Source organism: Oryzias latipes, chromosome 2, assembly GCF_002234675.1.
Source record: "Oryzias latipes chromosome 2, ASM223467v1".
NCBI lineage: Eukaryota > Metazoa > Chordata > Actinopteri > Beloniformes > Adrianichthyidae > Oryzias > Oryzias latipes.
In genome coordinates this window covers 14,965,748-14,992,014 of record NC_019860.2, presented here as the reverse complement: position 1 = coordinate 14,992,014, position 26,267 = coordinate 14,965,748, and the positions used below count along the sequence as shown (strand labels likewise).

Below are 26,267 nucleotides of genomic sequence, written 5' to 3'. Positions count from 1 at the left end.
TCTCAAACTGAGAGTCTGAGCTGGGGGGGGGGGCTCAGTCACAGGCAAGCGACTGCTGTTGCCAAGAAAGAAAAGAGAAGGAAAGGTGGTGAACTGACAGGGGTGGATGGTGGTTTTGGAAAGACACTAGTCTGCTTTCAGCTGCTGTTCTGGCAATCTAGTGTCAGATTCTATGAGCTTCTCCCACATATCACCCTTGCTTACATAAAGTTTTTTTTTCTCTCTCTCAATATTTGAAGAAAACCATTGCATAAAGTATTTTTAGGTATAGCAAGTTTTCTGTTTGAGGTGTTTTGTTAGCAGGCCTTAAAAAATCAAATTATTAAAAAAAAAAGATATATTGGCCTTTTAAGCGTAGTAGTCATAATACCTTGTTTGCAACATGTAAAAAACTGACTGATACCGCTAAAACAAACAATTTACGTGACTAAACTAACTCCAAACCTTTTTAGAAACACGGGGAAAAAAACCACAGTCTAATACTGCAACACATTAGCTGTATTAGCTCATTCCCAATAGCACCCAATCTTGTTTGCAACAACTAGAATTAAGGTTTTTATTAAGGTTTTTATGTGTATCTTATATACAGTAATTGAAATCTGTAATTTAGGACAAGTTAGCAAAATACTGGCTAGTTCCAACTTTAAATTAGCATTAGCCAGTTGGGCTTCTAATGTTGCCTTTAGTTTTTTTTTAAATGTTCCTGTTCAAAAAACTGAAATTTTAAACCATTTAATATTTTACATCATATAAAAAAATGAAGAAAATACTATTCAAACTGAACTTTTAATATGTGTCCCCCCCCTAAATTTTATCTAAGTTTTTGATGATGAACTTATGCCAGACAGTTCATCTTCTTGTTGGGGTTTGGCAAGTTTCCAGACTCTGCTCTCCGGGCTTGTCTTGCCATCATGTGGTTAATGTGAACTGTCATTTCCTTCTCCCTTTCTCTTTGAGCTGTTTGAAGTGAGAACATTGTAAACATGGGCTGATTTAACAAGGCACATTGTCCTTTGGCAGGAAAGCCAAAAAAACCCCCAAAACTTTTGTCTGGCAAGAATTAAATTCTTAAGCATGAAAAGCGTGCAAACAACCTTAGCATAATCAGAAGTAGCTCTGGGTTGTACACAACATGCCAAGACATGATGTTATCACTTTGAGGTATTATGCACAACCCTCAACCATTAAATTGGGATCGGTTTATCATTTCCACAAAAGCATGAATGAAACCCAGTAATTAGTCCCTTCCTGCTCAGCATGCGAACCATTATATTGTCCCTAGTCTTGAAGGGCTAAATCGGTAGGAGTTAAAAAAAGGTACTGTCAGATCACATCATATCTCAGGTTGATGTTTTTGATTGAACATGCCAAGAGAGGGTGTGGCAGCAGACCGGAGCCTCATGGGGTTCACTTGTTGTTCTCCCTTGTCTCGTATTTATTTATTTTTTTGTCCTTCAACGCTGCTGTCTCGCACTTTCACAGCTCTATCCAGCAACCCCCTTTTTTTGTCTACCAGCTTTGCCCCACCCTGGCTATAATCCTTACTTCCCCCCACCCCCACCTTGTCTGCACCTCGCCGACCCCACCCGGATCTGGGTCACCCATATTGCCTCTGTGCAGTGGCGCTCACATTGGAATGTCACCATTAATTTGGGAAGGAGACTGTGTGGCAGCATTTCAGCGGACTAACCTGCTGTAATCCTTAAATAGTGTGTCTGGGTGTTGGAAAACATTGGACTAGAATGCAGCATGAGGAATAATTTCCACCTGTGCTGATTTCCAGATGCCCCAACGAAAAATCTGTTTTTTAAAGTTTCCCAATGCTTTCTAATCAACTTTTCAAAAGTAACTATTGTTTGTAGTGTACATTTGTTAAATTCCTTAGCCAACATCGCTGGTCACAGCGAAAGGTAAACTGCGATATAGCGAGGTACCACTGTATTGATTACTAGTATAATCATAATTTAGGGAGCATCACTGAATTTGCTAAATGAAATCCAGAATCCAGGCATTTTCAAACCATAAGACAAAAGTACACTGAACTCTTGCACTTTACCATTGAAGTGCATAGTAAGAAAATACTTAAATTGATTCAAATTAGTACAACTTGGTACTGTTTCCTTATACCCTTCAACACCAGAGCGCCAGTGTTGACATTCTTTCACCTATGGAAACTCTTCAACCTTTTACGCAATTGACGTCATTCCAACAGATTCTGAAAAGGACAAAAGCAGCCTTTTTGCTGATGTGCAACACTTTGCAGTAGGACAGTGCTTATGTAATCGACGAAACTCAGCTGATCCACATTGATTGCGTAAATGGCCGGAAAGTTATGGTAGCTTAAAAAAGCGGTTATTTAGGTGTCGCTGGCTACCTAAAAAACTAGTTTGACAGAGTGGTCCAACAAACAATATTTGTCAAAAGAAATTTTAGTATCCATATTAGACAACTGCAATACTAGTATCAAGATATTGCCTATAGGAAGTAGTTTAACCAAGTACAAAACATAAAATATGTGGCGTACTTGGATATGATATGACAACTATTTCTGATTTAGGTATTGCGATTTGATCTGTACTGACGGCAGAAAAACTGTAGTGTTCTGGTCCTAAATGAACATTCAACTGGAAACATTTTAAACTTAAAAGATAGCTTATTTTTTGGTTCATTTCCACATTGCTTGCCAAGAATTCTATTTTACAGGACAGTAAAAAACAAACTTTTACTTTTTGTTGTTGGGTAAACCTCTAAATGTAAACAAAAAAGTACCAAAGTGTTGACAAAGAAAATGACAAAGCAAAATGACAAAAAAAGAAGACGTTTTTACGGCATTCTACTGTTTTTGAGCAATTTTGATTTGAATGTTGTTGACACCGATGTTCTGCTTTCATCAAAAAAAAAAATATATATAAATATCAAAGTTGTTGCAAGCTTGTGCTCTCCACTCTTGTTTGCTTTCTTCCTCTGATTATCTCTCCCATCTGACTTTTCCTCTCAAACATGAGATTTTATGCTGCTAAACCCCAACTGCTGGTATTAGCTGCATGATAGGCCAACTTGTTGAATTCGGATAACAGCAGTTCCTCCTGATCGAACATTTATCTCTCATGAATATGAAAAACGTAGTCGTTTTCAGCTTTTACCATCTAGACCAAACTGCTGCAGGCAGCTAGTGGTTGTAAATTAAAGAGTTGGTGTTTAAAATTGCCTGATTTTTTTCACTTTTTAAGGTCAAATGCTTAAAATGTAAATTATTTGGTGCAGCAGTGTCACTGTCAGTGTGTTAACGGTCACACACTATAGACCTGTAATTAACCCGAAGCAGCAGCATCAGACAAACAGATTTAGTTTTGCTGACTCAAAGGCAATGCCAGCAAAGTGTGTATAAGGTGTGTGACACAAAGTGTGCAGAAATGGGACATAAGGTGAAGGGAGGTTATTTCTGCTGATTGGAGATCCAGGATTGTAATAACAGTGATACAGGGGCACTGGGATTATTCCAAAATGACACAAGGTTCAGTGTTTTTCCATCTGTTGGGACACCGTTGACTGTAAAAGAGAACTGGACCGAATGAGTGTGATGTCACCCATTTCTTCCAGCTCCAATGAAATAAAGTCAATTCAGTTGCCATTTTTTTTGCAACATGGACACTGGCATGTTGGAGCCAGATGACGTCAGTAAGCAGTGATTAATCCAAATTTGTGTGAGTCGTCGCTTGTATGGCAATTAGGAGTCACTCAGTCCAGTTCTCCAATACAGTCAATGGTTTGAGCTTTCTTACTCTATCCTTGGGATTTTGTAGTTGTGTTGAGAACTTTAGCCTTAACTTTCAAGCAAAACATGTCCAAAGGTGTTTCAGTCTCCAAAGCCACCTCCACAATCCAGATGTGTCCATGTGTGCACCAACCAGAAGTATTGATTTCAATGAAAGCTTTTCTCCTGTTGGTAAAATTGTGGTTTATGCTAACACATGTCTTTACGTAAAAAACATAAATCGTCATTATTTTTATCATCCAACCCCATGGTATAGACCTTTTCCCCTGCCAGAAACCCATGGAGATGTGAGCGTTCCCATGGCAACAGAGATGGAGAGTAGTCAGATGAGGATATTAGCTGGACTTTAACCTTGCTATGGATCCAGAAATAGGTCATCAGATCCTGCAGTGGCCCCTCGGGGGTTTTGGCTAACTGCGATGACACAAATGGAAGCAGATCCTTTTAAAGCCATCAATAGTCCAGGAATGGCTTTCCAGTTGGGCTATGGTAGTCACTATAAAGCGTTATCTATATAGCAAATTAGTATCTCTGATAACCAAGGTGTGTCCTTGTCGAAAAGTCAGACAAATTGCAAATTGACATTAGTCATTATGTAATGGACAAAGATTCTTTATATTTTGGTCAAATAACCACAGGGAGACATCAGAATATTTTAGAAGGTGGAGTCAATGCATTACCACAGAACCCCACTAACAAAAAAAGTTTACTTTTTAAACCAAATTAGCATTTGTAGATAGAATTATTCAACTTTTTGCTATTAAAAAGCAAAATAATGTTTCAAGTGAAGTAAAAGTTGGCACATTTTATCCTATTTTTAGTCTACAGTGTCACAAATCACAAATTTCTATTTTTTTCCCTTTATTTGTAACTAAATCTAACTAACTAAATATCCTACACCATTTGATCATTTCCAAAGATTAATAGCAAAGAACATCTCAAGTAATCAGTGACATTTGTATAGGAAGGATCTATTTTTATTCATCAACTTGCCAGAAAATATTTCAGTTTTCTGATATATTTCTTTTCAAAGGCATTAAAAAATGCATTTATGCATCTACAGTTGAAACCAGAAGTTTACATACACTACATAAAAACACAGGATTTTTTTCTCACCGTCAGACATTAAATAAAAGTAAACTTTTCCTGTTTTAGGTCAATTACAATTAACAAAATTATTTCTATTTGCTGGATATGTAATAGCGCACATTTGAAACACAGTTGCCTGTTTGTAAAACATCATGGGACAGTCAAAAATAATCAGTCAACATATTAGGAAGACAATTGTGGATTTGCACAAGTCTGGTTTTTTCTTGGGTGCAATTTCCAGAGGCCTGAAGGTGCCACGTTCATCTGTTCAGACAATTGTACCCAACATCATGGGAACGTCCAGCGATTGTATCGCTCAGGAAGGAGACGGGTTCTGTGTCCCAGAGAAAAACGTACCAAGGTCCGATGTTGTGAAGATGCTGGCTGAAGATGATAAGAATGTGTCATCAACAGCGAAACGAGTACTGTTCGGACATGGGCTGAAAGGCTACTCTGCCAGGAAGAAGTCTTTACTCCAAAAGAAACATAAAAAAAAAGACAGATTAAAGTTTGCTAATGTACACAAGGATAAAGACTTAGATTTTTGGAGACATGTCCTGTGGTCTTACGAAATTAAAATTGAACTGTTTGGCAGGCCTCAGACAACCATCCCAACTGTAAAACATGTCAGTGGTAGCATCATGTTGTGGGGTTGTTTTGCTGCTAGAGGGACTGGTGCACTTCACAGAAAGAATAGTATGTGGATGGATTGAAGCAACACCTTAACACACCAGCCATAAAGTTGAAGCTTTGGCGAAAATGGACCTTCCAAATGGACAATGACCCGAAGCAAACTGCCAAACTGGTTACAAAGTGGCTTAAGGTTAACAAAGTCAATGGTTTTAGAGTGGCGATCACAGAGCCTGGATGTATATCCTATTGAACATTTATGCTCAGAGCTGAAAAGGCGTATACATGACCTTCAAACTAGTTACCTTAGTTCTGTAAGGAGGAACGGGTCAAAATTCCTACCAAATCTTGTGAGAAGCTTGTGGAAGGATATCCAAGACATTTGACCCAACTACTGCAGTTTAAAGGCAATAGTATCAAATACTAATGAAATGTATTTTGACATTGATAAAAGTAATAAAAATGTGTATAAAAAACCCTAGTCTCATTATTCTGACATTTAGCAAATAGAAATAATTTTGTTACTTGTAATTCACCTAAAACAGGAAAAGTTTAAGTATATTTCATGTCTGACGGGGAGAGAAAAAAGCATATGTGTGCTTTTATGTAGTGTATGTAAACTTCTTGTTTCAACTGTATGGTGGATTCAGGCAGCTGCAGCTAATCAGGGGCCCTGTATGTTCTCCAATCTGTCATAATAATCTGAATGTGCATGTTTATTTATGTGATAGAAAAAGCTTTGTATATACAATCAGTGTGTCATTATTTGCACATTCAACAGCTGGCTGAAATTGCCACTGTGACATTTTTGCAAGCAAAAAGCTCTTCATTGAGGGTCCTTTATGCCCATCCATCTTTATCTTTATTGGATGTTGAAGTGGCCTTCACGCATGACAATACCCACTCAACTACAAAACAATTCACTCAAACAGAGCCCCAAAGCTTTAAATGATGAAGATTATCATGAGTTATACAGAGATTTCAAAAGGAAATTGCGTCACATCAAGTCGTCGTCCAACTTTAACGTGTTGCCAAGCGCAGTTCCTCTGTTGCACACCCAGGAACAGCCAAGTATATCATCTGGATGAGTGCAGTTACTTAGGTCATTCTGTGTGGGGGCTTCGTGAGTCATGAGGAAAAATGTGTGAATGACATAAATTAGGAGTATGGTAGTTGTGTGTTTGGTTGTTAGTTGCGGCGGGATAGAAGGAATTCAACTAGATAGAAAAGCTGCAGTTAAGCAAAATCAAATGTACCAGTTACAACTCTTGTGTAGTGTACAGTCAGAATGGCTGACAAGTATTTTGTTGCAATATGCAGAAGTAAAGTGGCTTTGGGCTAAAGAAACATCTGGCTGACTGCTAGTAATTTCAGTCTTACCATCAGTTATACATGTTTAAAAATGTATAGTTTTTGGCTCAATGGTTTTATTACCTCACATGTATCTTCTAGGGTGTGTTCACTCTGGGATATCCTAATTGCAGGTATTATTGACCCCCCCCCCCCCCCCAAAAAAAAAAAAAAAAGTTGAGGTAATTTTACAGGAGTAATTCCTCATATCTGTGGTAGAGCATCAACAAGTGATGCGTCACGGTCGACTGCTACATTGTGGTTTGGTGATCTCTGTTGTTGTACTGATCTGGCGAGATGTCAGCATTTGACGCCCCATGTTGCATGGAAATTTGTTGCCGTACCACATATGGCCAAAAATATTCCCTAATTGGCATTTAAAACGGAGATTTGTGTTGATGATGTCTATCTTTTTGTAGTTATAGGAGCTTCAACTCTAGTGGAAGGCTTTGACTCAAGGCTTAGAGGTTAGAGTAGGGGAATATTTGAATATGTTTACAGACAATCATGTTGTTACACTCCCATTTGCCCTGAAAGTGTTTTTTTCAGGTTGAGGACAGGGCTTTCTGGGAATGATTTATACACTGGTGTGCAGTCATGTTGGAACAGGTATAGGCCATCCCTGAGCTGTTACCAGAAAGCTGGAAACATGGAACCGTCCAAAATCCCTTGATTTGTTAAAAGAATTCCTTTTGCTGCAGCTAAGGGACCAAGCCTTGTTCGGAAAATCCCATCTAGCCTTGAAAATTGGCATAATGCTGTCAACAAGTGCTGCTTGCAGGTACGAGATACGCAGCTTTTTTTCAATGGGCATGCTGTGGATGACAGTTCGTAGCAAACACTTACAAAACATGGGTAAGTAGAGGAGAAACAGAGGTGGTGTACAGATTTTCAATTTTTTTTAACCCCCTCAAATCCTGCCCCTGCAATCAGGGCATAGTTTCCTATAGGCGTCCTACTTGCATCACCTGCACACTTTGCTTGCGCCATGTGCACATGGTCAGTAAGGGGACAGTCCATGCACCATATTAACGACTTAAGTCTTGCCTAAAGGCACCGTACGGCAGCATCATCCATACATGGCAAGTGCGAACAACATACATGAGCCTGAAAATACTTCTCAGTACATTTACCACACACACGACGATCTTATGCTTCATTTTCATTTTCCATTGACCTTGAGGTAGCCTCAAGGGCTGCAAGACACACCTGTGCTCCATTTAAGATTCAGCCGCCCCTCTCTATGACCCTCAAAGGGCCTGGACAACCCAAACACCTACAGCACTTGTATGAGTCAACCCCCCTTACTGGTGCGCCTGACAAAGGCTGTTAGATATGAGTTGTAGTTAGATAAGCTAATTCTTCTCTAAGAGTTCTGGTAAATCACCTGTCCGTCCTGGGAGAGGATCCCTCCTTCATGTGGACCCCCCTGAGGTTTTTCTTATTTTAGGAGTTTTTCCTTACCTTGAAGGAGGGTTTAAGGGCAGGGATGCCCAGTCTGGTTTAGCAATCAGCTATTGAATTTTATAATTGATTAGATGTTTTTATGCAATTACCGGTATAAAGCCCATTGAGACGACTGTTGTTGTAATATTGGGCCATACACATAAAATGGAAATGAAAAATAAATAAATAAACTGAATGGAGAAGCATGATTCATTACTCCATGGAAAGCGCCTCTACTGTTCTAGAGTGCTGCAGCGGCGTCCTCTACACCACTGCATCTGATGATTTAGATTACTCTTGAGGATGTGTTCAAATGCATCTGTTCAGCCATGAAAACCTCTTCTTATTGACCTCGGAACACTGTTCCTAAACTAATCTGAAGGCACATGAAGTTTGGAGGTCTGTAGTGACGACTCTGGAAAAAATTGGTGCAGTGTGCATTTCAGCCCGGCTGACCTCAACTCTTGCAGCTCACGTGACAAAGCACTTCATGGCTAAGTTGCTGTCATTTCCAATCACTTCAACTTTTGTTCAAACACCACTGACAGTAGACTGTAGAACAGTCAGCAGTGTTGAAAGGTCATGGTTGGACTTGTTACAAAGGTAACATAGCAACACAGAACCACCAAATGTTTTCAAAGCAGTCTGGGAGATTTTTATGCATCTGTGCCAATGAAAGTGATTAAACAATTAGGTTTCATTATTTGGATTGGTAACCAGATGATATTTTGATTTATGCCTGTATAGATTAGATATGTTCAACTGTGTGAGTCAACTATTTCAGGTTGGGTTCTGTTTTCTTACCTGAGATTAAGAGCTGCCTTCACTGATTATTGAACCCAACTGTTTCCACGGTGAAGGGTCTGCTCAAAGACACAAATCAAAAAGGGAGAAATAAGTTAAAATGCCTTAAAACTGTGATCTTACAGTGTGAACTGTAAAATAGTCAGAAACAAAAATAATTTTTACAAATCTCGCCCTGGTCAAGGTTTTGTTTTAGCCAGTCGTCCATGAGGCGTGGATTGAAACACCGGCTTAACCCCATCAACTGCACACCACCGGCAGCTAAACAAAGCCACACACAATCCAACCCATCTATGGCGTTTATATCCACATGTTCAAGTCTCAGTGTGGTCAGGAGTTCGGCTCATGAATGTAGACAGAATCTTGAGTGAAAAGAAACAGAAACAGCTTTTCAAGGCAACTGTAGGGATGGCGTCCAAATAAGATAATCCAGGAAGAAATCAAAGTGATTATTTTTTGTAAGTAAGTGATTACGAGCATTCTCCAGAGTGCGGTTGAGAGATTCTTGGATTGGTCGACTGGTCTGTTTGGGGCTGAGCCAGAGGGGGTGATGGGTTAAGTCTTCAGCCAGTGTTGAAGAAAGGCAGATTTGCTCTTTTACGTCGCTTTGGGAGCATAAGGAGTGATGTGGAACATCCTGTTAGTATATAAAATAAATGTGAACAGACGGTCAAGGGGGATTTTGGGGGGCCAAAACCAGTTTTCAGAGAAAAAAAGAAAAGGAAATGGAGGATGGGGTGGAGGGGCACATCGACTAACTTGCACTGAAGTAAAAACTCTTCAAACAGGAATTCAGAAAAATTTACGAATACTGAAATTTGCAAAGGTTATTTAATACTACATCAATTTATTACCACATCATAATACATTAGTGCTCAAATCATGTTTTTACTTGTCGTTTTATTTCCCTTGCATATTTCAAATTTCACAATGTTTTAAACATGAAATTAGGCCTGCACAATAAATCACAAATTTATCGTTATTATGATATCCGTAATATGTGTGCAATACGCATATCACAACATATGGTGTAAATTGCAATAAATGGTTACCTTATATGTTTACACAAAGGCTAAAAGAATCTTAAGGCAACTTGAAGTATTTCAAGATTCAACAAATAAATAGAGCCCTTTTCTGGTTTTGACCAATCGGATGGGCCCCTTTTATGCTAGCTGCCCGGCTCCACTGTAAAACGAGGATCATTTGGAGTATAATTTCAATTATGTTAACTCTCATTTAAATGAAAATATTTTGGTGAAATGGAAATAATGTCTTAGTTGTATTTTGCTTTACATTTTGTTCATGTATCACAAGTCATTACAACATGGATCACATCGCAGGTTTTTCTCATATTGTACAGCCCAAGATAGTTAAAAAGTGATAAAAAAAAGAAGATTTGAAATTTTGAAGAATAACCAGCTAATTTAGACTGCAACTTACTCTGAAATGTAAACTGAAATTTAATGTGCTTTTTTGGGGGGAGCATTGCTTTATAACAAATGTCAAGAATACAGTGTTTTGTTTTTTTAGATTGCCTAAAGGCAAATTGCTTTCTCTAAAAACATTGGCAAAAACAAAACATGTCAAAAACCAAAGGTTTTCGTTTAGATGAAAGCTGAACAGACAAGACAAAAAAAAAAAAAAAAAAAGATTCTTCAAAGCTAGATGACATTCTGAATAGAAAGAAAGCAGCCTGAGAGGAAATGCAGACAAAGATTGATGGGAAGAGGCAAAGACGTGGACGGATGCAGACCCAACTTGGCCCAAGAACATCAAAGGCATTACAGATGAACGTCGTTAAAGACTTGAGAAGGACGATCTGGCCAAAAGATCCAGAGGACGATTGTCTGATGATCCGCTTTTTTATTCAATATAGTCTTCTTAGACTTTTGCATATTTTCTATTTGGAGCAACCTTGCTGGAGCAGCAAGGCACAGTAGGCCTAGATGTTATATCCAAAAGCTAGAAAGATCTAATGATCTGATTAGACAGTAAAAATCCTCCACTACCTTGCTTGGATGAGCCCAATGAACAGGTGTGCTGAAAATATTTTATGGAAAGTTGAAGAAAGAGAGGTCCACTTCGACGTTGATGTTACATTTCCTAGCGACAGGTGTTTCTCTATTCACACACAGTTGCTGATCATATCATATGAATATTATGTTTATGCCAGGAGGTGGCTCTCTCTTCTCTAGAAACAACTGAAAAAAAGAAAAATAACACATAGACGTAGCTAATTTTTAACTCTTTGAAATAGAAGATTTTGCTGGCGACACCTAAAAAACACAAGATCTCCCATGTTTCTTCTTACAGTCTTTGTTAATATGGAATGGAACCCTTACTATTAGAGTGATGAGATTAGTGTTAGTAGGAAATAGACAGAAAGTGTGTTAATGTAATTGTAAACTTTGACCAAAACTCTCCTGGGTAAATTCTATGTAAACAGTGTACCTACCGGCCTCATGACTTCAAGATATTTTACTGCTAGAAAACGCTTTAAGAAAAATTACCAAAACATGTCGACCAAAAACATTTAAAACACAATAAAGCAACTTTTTTTTTTAATTAAAGTTACTGTCAGGAAAAGATTAAGTCACCAGGAACATCGTCGGTTGCAACTTTTCCTACAACATGAAATCTTATAAAGAGAAAGATTGTGTAAACTTAAACGCAATTAGGAAAAGGTTTAGTGATTTGATTTGTAAACTATATAAAAATAAATAAAAAACAATGTTTTAATTAGGAACAAATATGTAGGAAACATTGTTTTTTATTTGTTTTTTTTGCAAAGAGATTCATGAAATATATAACAAAAAAAGGGCAAGAGGTTGAAAAGATCTCCGGGCACAGCCCTCAATGTATCTCAACTAATTATGCAATATTTCTAAATAGAACCAACAAAGTTTTTAATTCTTTGCATCTTTTTAAAGCTCTGTTCCTCATCAGATATTTTAGCTACATCCTATCTTTTCCCTAAAAGTAGTAACTCCAACTTTTCCAGGATAGAACCTATAATTAATCACCTTCCTAATCCCAGAAGAAGGTTGTGAACTGTGTCAGCCGCATTCAACAAACGACCAATTTCTCTCGAGTCCATGAAAAGGTTGAGGATAACTGGAAAACCTTTTTTTCTTTTACTCCGACTCGGATGTTCAGCTTGACTCGTGCGCCGCTCCCAGGAGATATAAAGGCCAATTGGGTCATATGGAAGGCAGAACAAGGGAAAATGAAGGAGGAAAAGAAAGAGGTCAGATGCTAATCGAATCCACAGATTTCCCTTTTTTCCATCAAAAACAAGGCAAACAGGAAACCACATTTGTTCTTAGTGTTTTGCGAGAACACCATTAAACGATCCAACAGAGGAAAACAAGAAAGTTTCTTAAAATCATCTATTTTACTGGGAGCCGCTCAAGTCATTCAATTCGAAACTAAATATTTCAATGATAGTTAAAGGTACAGGAAAGACAGATCTCTCCCATTTGCAAGTTCTATTTTTGGTGTTATTTTAGAGAAAAAAGATGAAGAAATAGTCTCGTTTATTAAATGCATGTCAACATTTCATTCAGAGTTTAATTTCATCAAAAACTGTTTTTTATTTGTGCATTTAGATGAAATGATTGTATTTTTTTTCTTCAAAAACCTTATAATCCGGAGGGCCTTATATATGGATCTGGTGTGCTGATGTAAACAAGTGTTATTGTGAATGCGTTAATATGGCTAACGTGTAGCGATGTCGAAAGGTGTTTTTGTTTTTACGGGTTACTAACAAGGTTGGGAGTTATATTCACAGCGGTACTAGTAACTTTTTTTTTTATGTTGCAAACAAGGTTAGGAGTAACAGGTATAGGGAATACGCTAACACAGCTAACATGTAACAGGGTCGGACTTTTTTTTTTTGGTGTTTTTTTACGTGATGCTGACAAAGTTGTGAGTAAGCGTAGTCACAGAAACATTTGTTTTAGCGGTATCAGTCTGGTTTTTTACATGTTGCAAACAAGGATAGGAGTTAGCCCACATGTATTGGAAATACATGTATTGGAAATGCACTGTATTGGAAATACACTAACATATACCAGTGTAGAACTGTTTTTTTTTTTTTTAAAGTGATGCTAACAAGGTTGTGAGTTAGCATTGTTACAGTAACATTTGTTTTAGTGGTATCAGTCTGTTTTTTTTACATGTAACAAACAAGGTTAGGAGTTAGCCAAGATGTATTGTGAATACACTAACGCGGCTAACATATACCAGTGTCGGCTTGTACTTTATTTCTCCTGTGATACTAAAAAGATTGTGAGTTAGTGTAGTCAAAGTAACGTTTGTCTCAGCTGTATTGGTCTGTTTTTTTTTAACATGTTGCACACAAGGTCGGGAGTTACAAGTAGTGTGAAAAAGATAACACTTCTAATGTGGATAACTTGTAGTGTGTAACAGACAAGTACTAGTTAATAAAGTCTGACATCTCTTGGATTCTTTTGTCTTGTTTAATGCACATTTTAGTTTGGCACGCCTTATTTATGACATAAGCTTGAAAACAGACCATTCATTGACAGTGTACCTTTTGATCCAGTACACCTTAAAATATGGTACCTAAACTTCAAAGATGATTGCTACCGGCTTTCACTTTTGATGTTGTGTTACCATTTTTCTTTGTGTTTAACACAAGAAATGTAATAAGGCGATTGCTAAAACAAATCCACTGACTCTTGCTGGTGACAATTATTACATTTTTATGAGTTTTTTTTGCTGATTAGCTGTTCTTTATATCTTTCCAAATACTGCCAGAACTTTTACCTCCCACAGCGAGCTCAAAAAGGGAGTATTCTAAAAAAATGTTTTTTTTGGTCATGAAAACACAGTCTTTAAAAACCTGAAGGAGTGACTTGGGTTTTTATGGAGCTGCTTTATTGAAACCGGACCAACTTTTTGAAAGCCTACATGCGGCTAAAAACCCACGCCAAGACTGATTTATGCTAATACCGTGACAGCTGAGACTGCTGTGGTTTGTTCAGTCCGTGTCGGTGGCGTGTTGTGGTTTAATCCGGGCGGGGGGTTCCAGGCAGCAAATCAGACAGTGCTTCTCCTCTGAGGTCTCTGCTTCCTCCCTTTTAAGTTGGCCATCACCCCCCACCTCCTATTTTTTCATCTATAATTTATGCAGACAACTTCTCTCTCCCCACAAAGAGAAAAACACATGGTTTGTACAATTGTGTATTTCCTGCACAGATTTTTCACAACAGTCCAAAAAACATGGTGGGTTTAGTAGTTGGATGTCGTTGCCCTGTGGCAGACTCTCATCTCATCCATTCAGGTGTAAAAACTGCCAGAGGGTTTGGAAAATTAGTGACTGACTATCTATGCCTGGATAAACGTTTCAAAGGAGCTCTTTTGACCCGTCATTAACTTTTTAATAAGAGATTTTAGCCAACGTGGGCTTGTGAGTAATTACGCTCACGATTCATTCGGCTTTTACTAATTACTCCCCTTTTCATGTCAGTGCCTTTCATTTTAAAGTTTTGTAACTTGATAGGATCACTGTAGTCCTGCAGATATGGAGCAAAAATATGAAAGGAAGTTTGCTCGTGGGTTTAATCCTTTAACAACAATGCTTTAGCTCCAGTGTTGACATTCTTTATCGTACCTCTTTTGTGTTGACGCATTTAACGTAGTTCTAGAGGATTCTAAAGAGGAGAAAAGCACCTTTGCGCTGATATGCAACACCTTACACTAGTGAGACGTAGGGCGGTAAAAATTTTGTATGAAAACACGTTTTCTCCGCATCAGAATCCGCTGATTCATGTTGATCGGGTAAATGTTAAAAGATTTACGATTTGTCACAGTATGTGTTATTTAGCTGTTACCGACGACATCTCCGTTGTTAAAGGGTTAATCACAGAAAGAAGGGAAGACGATCATTGCATTCAAGTAAACAAGAACACCGTTGTTAATGGTGTGGATGGAATAAATTGACAACAGAGACCCAAAAGGTAGAGAAATTGTAGGAATTTGAAACAAATGCTCCAAAAAATTCCAGTCTATTACTGAAAACCTTTGAGGAACTCAAGGATGTCTTATCGTCTAAACATTAGCTTGAAAGATTGTCTCACTGTTTTGTTTTGTTTTTCAAACGGGGGAAAAAGATTTCCAATCACTCTTAGAGAAGATTAGGGATAACATTTTCTTAACAATTTTACCCCGCAGCTTTAGCTCCATTGTTGACATTCTTTTGACTACCGTAACTCTTAAACCGTTGATGCAATTCAAGTAATTCCAGTGGATTTTGACACGGAGAAAAGCAGCCATGCGCTCGTATGCAACATTTTACAGTAGTGAAGTGTTTATGCAAACAATGCATATCAGCAGATTCTGTTGCGAAAAAAAGTGGCACTTTACGTTAGTTGCATTTCGGTGCAAAACCGATATGAAAATGCGCTTTTATCTGTGTCAGAATCCGCTGATTCACTTTGATCGCGTAAACGGAGGAAGATTTATGATATGTCGAAGAGTGTCGGTTATTTGGGTGCTGCTGATGACATGTCTGATGTTAAAGGGTTAAATACCGTTAGCTTGTAAAAACCACTATTTGAAGTTCGACTTTCCACTATTACTATTTTATGCACCTTAGAACAGAGAAAGCATTGTATACCGGTGTTGTGGCTGTGGCTGTAATATTGTTTTGTTGGTGCTCTTGGAGTGCTTTTCTGTATCTGTTTTCTGCTGCAGTCAGAGGTTCTTTCTTCCCCTCCCCCCTCCCCCCCCAGAGTTTTACATTCATCTTGTTAGAGGCTTTGGTCCTTGTATTTTGGTTTGGTGGTTTTTATGTAGTTTTTGAGTTTTTCCATGCAAATAAATTCCCAGCTTAATTTCAGCCTTGGTGTTCGTGACAGTTTTTGAGCCGTTGGTGTATTTAGTTTGTTTCCTTTTACCGTTATGTTACATCCTTTTACCAGGCCCTAGACAGTGGTGTGACAACTAGACACACATTTATGTCAATAAAACAACTTTAAAACACCTGAATACACTCAAGCAGCACTTATGCAAAGCAGACGAGACCAGGTGCTGGACTTTCTACCCCGAGGCACCAGCTGCACTTTAAAGTAAAGACAGGTGGTCAAACGTGTCTAGATGCGAGAGGTGTAGCAGCCTGAAAGAATCCACGCTTAAGAACCAATGCATTAAAACAAGGCCTGCCAGGAACGCTGCCCAGAGGCCATCTTTTATTTTTACATTGTGGAATACTTTCACCATCAGGAATGTGAGGCTGGTGGGGGTTATTGTAGACTAATTATGTCTGCAAGGAAATCACGCAGTGAAAATGAGCAGCTATGAGCAGCACAACAGGTCATTCTTTATGCATCAGAGGAGGTTTAAGCCGTTTAACCCCAGAGCGTTAGCTCCAGCGTTGACATTCTTTTGACTACCGTAAATCTTTCGGACCCTTTATGCAAGTAAAATATCAAAGCAAAGCCGCTTTTCTTTGTGTCAGAATCCGTTTGTTCATGCTGATCTCGTAAACCAGGGGTCTGATACCTTCAACACTCCCAAGAGTTGATTTTTCATTGACCCTGTTGGAGCCACAAAGTCTTACTTCCCCCTTTAGAAAAATAAAACATTACTACGTATTTATGTTATTGTTTTGAATATGATATGTTTATTGGCATAAGAAAAACATGTGGGGAAAAATAGCCTTTTTACCAAATATTAAATTGTTTATTACTTTTGACAAAACTTCCTTTCAAATTAAAAGACACCCTCTACTTCTCATCTCAATACAGTAGATGTAGTAGTAGAAAGTGTAGTAAGTAATAAAAACAAAACAAAAAAAACCCTGTTAATTTGTGTTGCATCTCAGGCAGAAATTTATAAATCTAATAAAGTAAAATTAAATTTGAGCTAATGGCTGAGTTCAAATTCTTCCCCTAACCCTCCGGCTTCTTCCTATCTCTCCAATTGTAGGGGTATTCGGAGAGATACTTCGTTAAACGGGAAACCCTTGAGGTGGAGGGCTCCGTTTCGGCGACTATTGATGATGAGCAGGAGTGAAGTCAGATCCATATTCTAGGGGAAGAATATGGATTTGGCAAATTAAGTAACTCTGCCATATTTTTCAAAACATAAGACACCTTAAAACCTATCTTAAAATCTATCTATATCTATGTTATCTAAAATTAGATTAACCTTAACACCTCGAATTTGTTCAAAGAGTTAAAAAATCTGCCTTATAATCTGGTGTGCCTTAGGTATGATTTCTATTTACTGACCTCCAATTGATTTTCTGTGATACATGGCGTTCAAAAACTGTCAGCTTTTTATTCTGTCAAAGTGTTTTGGTTCGACTTTGGTCACCTACAAAGGATTGATGGAATGTCGGTCAAAGGGTTACGGTATGTCCAAGGTTGCCGGTGACATCTCTAATGTTGAAGGCTTAGAAATCCTTCAAATGTGCTGATTATACTACTCGTCATTGCAAACACAGAAATTATTCCAAATGTTTTTGGCAAAACAACAGACATTTTCTCCATTGGTGTTGAAAGTCTATTCTGGAGTGTTATCATCATCATAGGCGTGTGAAGGACATGTCTGTCTCGACAGCCTACCTTGTCTTACAGTTCCGACACCCTAACAAAAAACAACAATGTCCTATTTAACTCCAACACCCACTTCCGGCTTAGCTTCAGCACTATAAATTTGCTGACTAACAACAAGGGGGTGAACTTGACTCTGGAGAAATGTCACCGCCTCTCACAGTCAATGGCATGCAAGCCGGTTATCCGTCTGCATTGGTGTCCTCAGATCAACCGCCAGTTCAGTTTGAGGGGTCAAACTTGACAAGGCTGGTTGACAGATGCAAAAGGGGGTGGGATGATTAGGGAGGAGCCCTCTGTTTGCATCCCCAAAAAGGAGGGCAAAGAAGGGCACTTTTGCCCCCATGTCGTCCCCTCCTACGCCACGGCTCGTCATTCCGAGTTGTTTTCCAGAAAAGAGACAGCTTGCCTGAGAGCAGCCCAGCAACCACGCAAGCAGATGCAAACAAAGAGAGAAATAAAAGGGGTGGAGGGCGACAATGTTGGTGCAAACAACACTTTGATCTTTTTAAAAATGAATTTAAAGATGAAACTAAACGCCATTACTGAAAAAAAGGTAGCAAATTTGTTTCTTTCTCATGATAGATCACAAACTAATATCTGAAAAACTTTATTATAACTGGAACGTGGGACCAAACTATTTGTTAAAAAAAATCACATTATTGACTCAGAAGTCCGTGAGGAATCCACTCCAAACCACAACACTTGTACCATCGTGCCTAAAGCCTAGGTCACAACTGCCTTACAGGTGAGTATGGGATGTCTGCAGGTGTAAAATTCCCGTGGTGCGCATAAAGTATCAAGATTGTAGACCCTTGAGTCTGTTTAAGTCTGTAGAGCAAAAACCTTCATGCACATTTTTTTCCTGGGGGCTTGTTGCTGGCAACTGGGTTTTAGCGAACACTTAAACAACACATAAGGGTAAGTAAAGGAGAAGTAGGTGAGATGCAGGGGTGTTGTACGGATGTTACATTTTTTTACCCCCACCTAAACCTTGCGTTTTGCGCAAAGGCCTCCTAGTGCTGTTCAAGTGATAAGTGCGTACTCCTTGCTTGAATTTTAGAAAAAAGCTTTTCAGATGATCAGAGTATAGTTTGTGTGGTTGTCCCACGGACGTCCTATGAGTCAGCAATGCGCTTACCTTACTGACAACTACAGTCTGGTGTAAGGGCACGCACCTTCTTTACCCTTACAAATACTTCATGATACACTTGATAGAGATACAAAAATCCTACTTTCCATTTTCATTATGTCCCTTGAAGTGTCTCTTGCAGTTCCCTGAATGGAACACCTGTGCTTCACTTAAGATATGGTCAACGATTCTCCACCAACCACAAAAACCTGCAGCACCCATACGTGCCAAAAACCCAGGTGACTTGCACATCAGTGGCAATACTAAGTCAATGTACAGGTGCGATCAGAGATCCTGCAGCATGATTTGAGCAGCGGGTGTGGCGTCGGTCTGACTGCAGAGCATTTTGGGCGGCGCAGCATGTCAAAAATCTGTAGTTTGGCTAAGACGACACATTGCGTCAACCAAATAAGGATGCAGCATTGGCATGTGACGTGTTGATGACACAATTAGGAGGGGAGACCAAAGCAAACCTGGAGGAGAATCTGATTAAATTTATGATACTTTTCTTTTTTGCATCGAGACAATAATAGTAAGATCCTAGGGTTGGGCGATGTCCCTTAAATTGGCAGTTGACGATGTTTACAGTAAAACATCGGGATGGACGATGATATTGTCGGGGGGGATGTATTTTTAATTTTTCGTTATTATACAATTATCATTCGTTATTTTATTTTATTTGGGGGGAGCCAGTTTAGCTCGTGCTGGTTTGCGGCGCCTTCCGTCCGTGAAACCAGGGTTCGACTCCGGGCTGCTCCCTGTTCCCTTCTCTACCTCTGCCGGTTCAAAGCCCGGTTTGAGAAGGTTGCGTCAGGAAGGGCATCCGGCGTAAAACATTGCCAAATTTACCATGCGACTTGTTCGCTGTGGCGACCCCTGATGGGAGAAGCCGAAAGTGGAAGATTTTATTTTATTTGGGGCGGTGTGTGAGCTTTTCAAAACAGAAATGTCGCTCAGTCCTTAGAAACCGTTCAAAGAATCGCGTGGATTTGTGTTTCCAGGTGTGTCCCGACAAAATAAAGGCTGATTTTATTCCCACATATTTACGTGCAGCCAAGATGCAGATTGCAGCATTTAACGCATGGATTTTATGTCCATCAAAGGCTAAATGTTGTTAGCCCATGTTAGCCTTCTCTTAGCACTGGCTTCTTCCGGCTCCGTTCTTCCACAAAAAAAGCACGGATTAAAATTAAAATAATGAGCGAACAAGCGCTCCATAACAACCATAACAATAATAAAAGCATGTTTAGAAGATCATCTCGTATATTACCGAGCTGCCAGATATTTATGTATGTTGCAGCTCGGTTTGTTTACAGCGGGACTCATTTCCTCTCCCTCCCTCTCTATTTCAAACACTACTGCACATGTGCGAATGTTTTGTTCCGACCGAAAGTGTGACCCATGTGAACGTTTGTTATAATTGGAAAAAGTTTTTCTGGGCCCATGTACACAGTTGAATTCTAATCCGATCATTGATCCGATCAAGATATTTTGTACATGTAACCGCGGCTTATGGTGTCGACTTGCAGCGTGGCAGGGGCGTGGCATCACAATGGCGTCTCTCCATCTTGATGTCAGTCAGCCATCACGATGGACGATGATATCATCCATCGGCACAACCCTATAAAGTCCTGTCAGTTTATTATTTATTATTAACACTCTTTTTGATTTTGACCCTTCTCTGACTATTGCGGGACAGGAGGTCTTCAAACTGGGTTGGAGGGAGATGGAAGCACTGCTGAAACTGGCTTTCATTCAGATGCAGCTCCTGCAGTTCTAGATGGTGGAGCTCACCATACTGGGAGAGTCTCTGAATTATCTCATGAGACATGAGACATGGTTAATGAGTCATGGAGACGTGAATACCTACGCTTTTGTAGAGCTCTCCGAAATAAACCTGATCTCTCAACATCATATTTGCTTTCCCTGCATTGTAAATGACATATACAATCAAAGCTTCCATGTAGCATTGAGGCTAAAAACTTTTGGCGGTAGTTCCCCTTACACGGGTTAGGAGCGTCAAGGTTATGGACACATTGTTGGACAAGCGTCAAGCGGCGGATTCGATTTGCGTCTAAGGGGAGGCGTCCGACAAAAATTTGATGCGTGAATTACGTTTGGTCTGATAACTTAAAAACTCAGTACAGGGTTAGTCTAGTAAAGAGAGACATTATAGAACAGGTTGATATTTTGTTTGCACAAAGGCTTTGTCCTTAAATATACTTCAAAGGGCTACTTTTTGTCTAATCATGCTTTCTCTATTGTAGTATTTCTTATGACGACTTTGTTGTTTTTTTTGACAGCGGAACCTGCCAGACTTATAATCTACCACATACCTACAGAGTTGGCTATTAATCAGCTATTTAAAGGACATTTATGGAACTACAAAGTGGCTGAAAGAAAGTAAAAAACAAAACAAAACAAAAAAAAAACAACTAGATCAATTCCATCTTTGCCAAAGACAGCACAAGCTCCAACGTGGATCATGTCAGGAACGAAGGCCAAAACAAAGGACGAAAACAACTAATTGTAGAGAAGGGGGACACAGAGTGGGAGGCATTCCAGATAACAACATATTACAGAAGGAGTGAAGGAACATAGAGAATAGAGGAAGCCAAACATCTCATCAGTCCATCGCCACCTGCTCCAAAACCTCCCTGACCAAGCTGTAATTAAACCTGTAGCTGCCACCAACAGTCGTTTGGCCACGACTCTCCCAACGCATGTCGTCATTGAGATTTTAATCACCTTTTTTTTTTTGCTATGAAACTAAAAGTAAATGTTGCAATCCAGCATAGAAGTGTCTTTGAAATGCTTTGTTTTGAAACGCACGAGCTGCCTGCATGACAAAGGGATGTCTAGACACAAAACGTCACAAAGACTAAAGGTCACTTAGGCGGAGAACCCGCCTCGAGTCTTATCGCAACATCAGCTCTTTCACTAAATCACGCTAATATGTCAGCTGCAAATTAAAAGAGTGGGAGGGGCGACAGGCACAAATATTGATTGGAAAAGATGCAAAGTCAGACAGTCCCTTTCTGGTTAGAAACAAGGATACCGCAGTTGCTAGTGTTGAAACAAAAAAGGTTGCAACAGAGCGTTTTGATCTCTAAGAAATGACATCTTACCTGTTGGGGCGGGTCCAGCTTTTTGTCTGAAACGAGGGGAGAGGGGAGGCAGCAGGGCTTCTGCAGAGAAGAGAGGGAAAAAAATAGATGAGAAGCAGACAGAGCAGCCAACGGGAGTCATGGGGGCAACGCCACACTGAGAGATGGCTGATGCCGGTGAGCACACTACTGCGGCGTGCAAACGCACACACTGCCTCGCATCCCCTCCGCCGTATACAGAAGCTAAGGCTTGTGTCTGCATTGGTTGGAGATGGGGGGTTGGGGACAGTTCTCCTAAGGACATTTTCCCTCCTCAGTTTATTGATTTCCATTTGAAAAGAAAACTGTAATGTCTTCAACACCATCTTTACCCAAGAGGTCTAACATTTTAAATCTGTTTGGGTTAATTCCAAAGGCGCTTAGATTATGAAAGCATGCAACACTCAAACATGACAGGGGGGCTGCAGCACCACTGTATCAGTGAGCGTGCGTGAAAGAGGGGTGAGGGGCTTGCCCGATGCTGAATAATTGCCCTGTCCCGGTGCTCATTTGCAGGCTTGGCCAAGTGCTGCAGCAGCGTCGAAACAAAGGCGGAGAGTGGGGAAATGAGGGTGAAAAGGAGGGAGAGACTGCAGAGGCCGGGCTGCCCGAGTGAGAGCACCACACTCGATGCTTATTATTCCAGACCACATGAAATAAAACAAATTCCGAAAGCAAGTGTCGCTTTTGTCCCAGTCCAGCTATCGATCGCTTGCAGTAGCAGAGATGTCGAATTTCTTGCAGATATTGCAAAAAGAATGAGTGCTAAAATGCAAACTTTTGGCTGAATGAAACCTGAAGACAGCTTGCCTTGTCAATAGAAAAGATTAAAAGATGTTCAAAGGCAAACCTTTCTTAAAGAATAACTATTTGTGCTTTGCGAATTAAGGTGACACACTATTGACAGTAGTAGATGCAAATGTCATGCTAAAAGGAAAAAGGCATCACACCATGTGTGTGATTTTGTGTTTAGTCTTTAAAGCTCACTCCGATAAAAAAATGAGTTTTTGGAATATTTAACATGTTCTTGTGGCATTTTGTCTTATGATGGAGGACATTATCTGGAGTATTTTTTTTTTTTATTCTGAGGCAGACGAAAAACTGCAGTTTGAAAAAGATTCTAGTTGTGATGTAGAAACTACAGTCGGCAGGCCACAAGCTCCCTGCTCGGCTCCATTCTGATGCATCTGCTTGTAGACGACTAGATCCAGGAACGGCTTCATCTTCCTCGTCAGAGTCGGCATCTGGGTCAATAATATACATTTGGACAGCTCCAATAATGCTAGACATTTTTGTTGCAACGGTATTGTTAGTTTGGAGGTAGGCTTGAACAATAGGCCGCAAATTAGGCCTGCTCAATAAATCGCAAATTTATCGTTATCGCGATATCAAGCTGTGCAATACGCATATTTCAAAAGTCAGCGGAAATTGCAATAAATGGTAACCTTAAATGTGCTAAAACAATCTTATGGCAGCTTGAAGTGTTTAACGAATCAAATAAATCCCTTTATGCATCTGACCAATCGGATGGACTCCTTCCTGTTGTTGACCAATCAGATGGAGCACTTTTATGTTAGATGTTCACCTTCTATGTACTGTAGACCAGGGTCATTTGGAATATAATTTAACATATGTTGACTTTATTTATATCACACTGTCGCAGTGAAATGGAAATGATGTTTTTGTCGTTTTGCTATTTGTTTACATTGCAAGTTAAATCGTCATTGCAACATTGATCACTAATATCGCAAATCGCCAGTTGTCCTCATATCGTACAGCCCTATTTGGAGGTATGAGAGGCTGTAAGCTAGCGGGAGAGTGTACAAACAGGGATGAGATAGTCAGAATTGTTGGTGCGGCAAATCTATAATGAACTACTGCTGCTCTGTAGAAACTATGTCAAAGAAAATTACATACATTATTTCCCCTTGTTTTAGCTTTAATTCTCCAATTATCTTTACAGATAATCGAAGGCTGCATCCGAATTCCCACTCTAATCACCAACTACTAAAAAACTTTTTAGTGCGAGACTATGTAGTATGGTTTTAGGGCTGGCAGATCTACTTTAATGGGGATAATGCAGCTGGTTGATCATATTTCTTCCTCGATTTACTGTAGCATTTTTGTTGATCTTCAAAAACTGTTAGATACAGTAAACCACACTATGTTACTTAGTAGGTTGGAGAAATATGATTTCAGAGGAAATACATCCTCCTGGTTAGAAAGCTATCTTATTAACAGATATCAGTATGTTTATTTCAATAACGAAAAATCTGAAATGTGTCTTGTAAAATGTGGAGTATCTCAGGGGCCCCTCCTGCGTCCTTTATTATTTATTGCATACCTAAACGATAATTGTAAAGAATCTGATTTGTTGAATTGTGTTGTATATGCTGACGATACTACTTCGTATTTATCAGAAGATAATCTGGACCAGCTTCTTGCAGATATACCAAAGGAATTATCCATAACTAAGCAATAGTTTGATACAAACAAACTGTCCTTAAATATAAATAAAACCAAGTACATCCTATTTGGCCATTGAAAACTACAAAACATTTCTGAGTTAAAGATTGAGGATGTTCTTCTTGAAAGTGTAAATGAAATAAAATTTCTTGGAGTAATTTTGAATCATAAATTATCATGGAAACCACACATTACACATGTTCTCTCTAAATTGTCCAAATCATTAGCCCTTTTAAGAAGAATGCAAACTCCATCTATCAGTTTAAAAAATGTATACATTTAAAATATATCAAAAATACCTTCTGGACGGAGAGACTCTTGTGGTTGTGAAGTCATTTTGAGAAGTGTTTTTGTTTTTTCTTCTTTTTTTTATTTAGGTATCATCAATTTGTTGGTAGATGTGATGTTTGTAATCAGGGTCAGGGAAATTAGCCTTGGCTTCACCCGACACCTGTTTCGGTTAATTTGTTCAATGTTTAGTTGTTCAGTGTCAATGTTTATGTTGATGGTTTAAGTTTGTGTGTTTGACATAACCGAAATAAATGTTTATCTCACTGTGGAAACAAAAAAAATCTAGTGCCCTGGATTATAAAAGCAATTCGGACACCACGCTCACTACTTTTTTTTCTTCCACCATATGATGTCATCCATTTCACAAAGTGAAAATCTAATTGATATGAGCATTTTTCGACAACTATTTATGAATCCACTGTCTTCTGAAGATAAAAACGTTGATGATTTATGAAAAAAAAAACATTTATATACCATTTTTTGGCAAAAAGTGTTCAAACGCAATGCATTGTGGTCTATATTCCCCAATCTCGTAAGCATTGATGCACACTGGTTTTTTGCAGAGACTTCTGGGAAATTTCTTGGGCACTTGATTTTGGAATTGTAGATTCGGACAGCACTACAAGATGGCGAACGCACTACTAGTGAAGGAATTCGGACACAGCCAAATATTTATGTATTGCAACTTCTTGGGAAATGTTAGCATATTCGCGTATGATCTTGGATTTGTGATTGTAATACCAATGGGATTTGCTGTGGTTTACCCTTTTATTATCTTTATAAAACAATGAAAAGAAAACAGAAATGTGAACTTGAAGTATATAGTGATATGATTGTAAACAAAAGGACTAAATGGTAAAATAAGTTATTTAATTCTAATCACTTTCAATTTTAAAGACTTCAGCAGTTATTCCAGAAAATCAAAAGCCAAATCAGGGAGGTGTTGTGGGCAAACCAAAGCAACAAGGATATGGCCAGAAACTTTTGGAACCACTTGAAATTAGAGGGGAAGAGGATAAAGAGAAAGTCTGGACTGCTCCCCCCCCCCCACATCCTCTATTAACATGTCCTTTCAGGGAGGCAAAAAAAAAAAAGCCATCAAAGCAAGACTATAATCAACCTGCCAGGATTGAGGGCTGGATTACTTTTAAAAAAGGCAAATGAGTCATCTTCTAATACCAGTGCATGAAAAAAAATGTTCTTTATAAATTAACATTTTGAAGTATTTAAAGCTTGCTTTGGCTACAGACCACAGCAAACAAGGCTGCAAACAAGTGATAGTAAAGAAAAACATGCAAACATGAACCCTTCACAATCTGTGTCCATAATTGGTATCATTTTGTCCTCCCGGCGTTTGACCTGAACATACTAAATGTAGAAGACACTTCTAAAGACTGGACAGAAGAAACTCTTAGTTTTATTAAAGATCCACTCAGATGAATGAAAATTGTTTTTAACATGTTCTTGTGGCCTTAGTCTGATGATGGAGGACATATATTAGGGAAAATTAGGCTCAAAATTGCATTTCTGAGTATTTTATTTTTCAAATCCTTGTG

The 26,267-nt window shown here is 39.0% G+C and overlaps 1 protein-coding gene across 9 annotated transcripts in view; it reads right to left on the bottom strand.

The window, feature by feature from the left end:
- The window catches only part of LOC101165870 (microtubule-associated protein 2), a 70,832-nt gene that overhangs the window by 25,006 nt on the left and 19,559 nt on the right, over positions 1-26,267 (bottom strand). For 7 of the 9 annotated variants that reach the window (XM_023965077.1, XM_023965064.1, XM_023965079.1 and 4 more), the window contains exons 2-3: positions 21,937-21,996; positions 9,095-9,153 (exon numbers count right to left, since the gene is read on the bottom strand). The gene's annotated coding sequence lies outside the window, so the exon portion shown is untranslated. The remainder of the gene's footprint in view (positions 1-9,094; positions 9,154-21,936; positions 21,997-26,267) is intronic. The other 2 variants (XM_023965073.1, XM_023965093.1) reach the window with 1 other exon arrangement.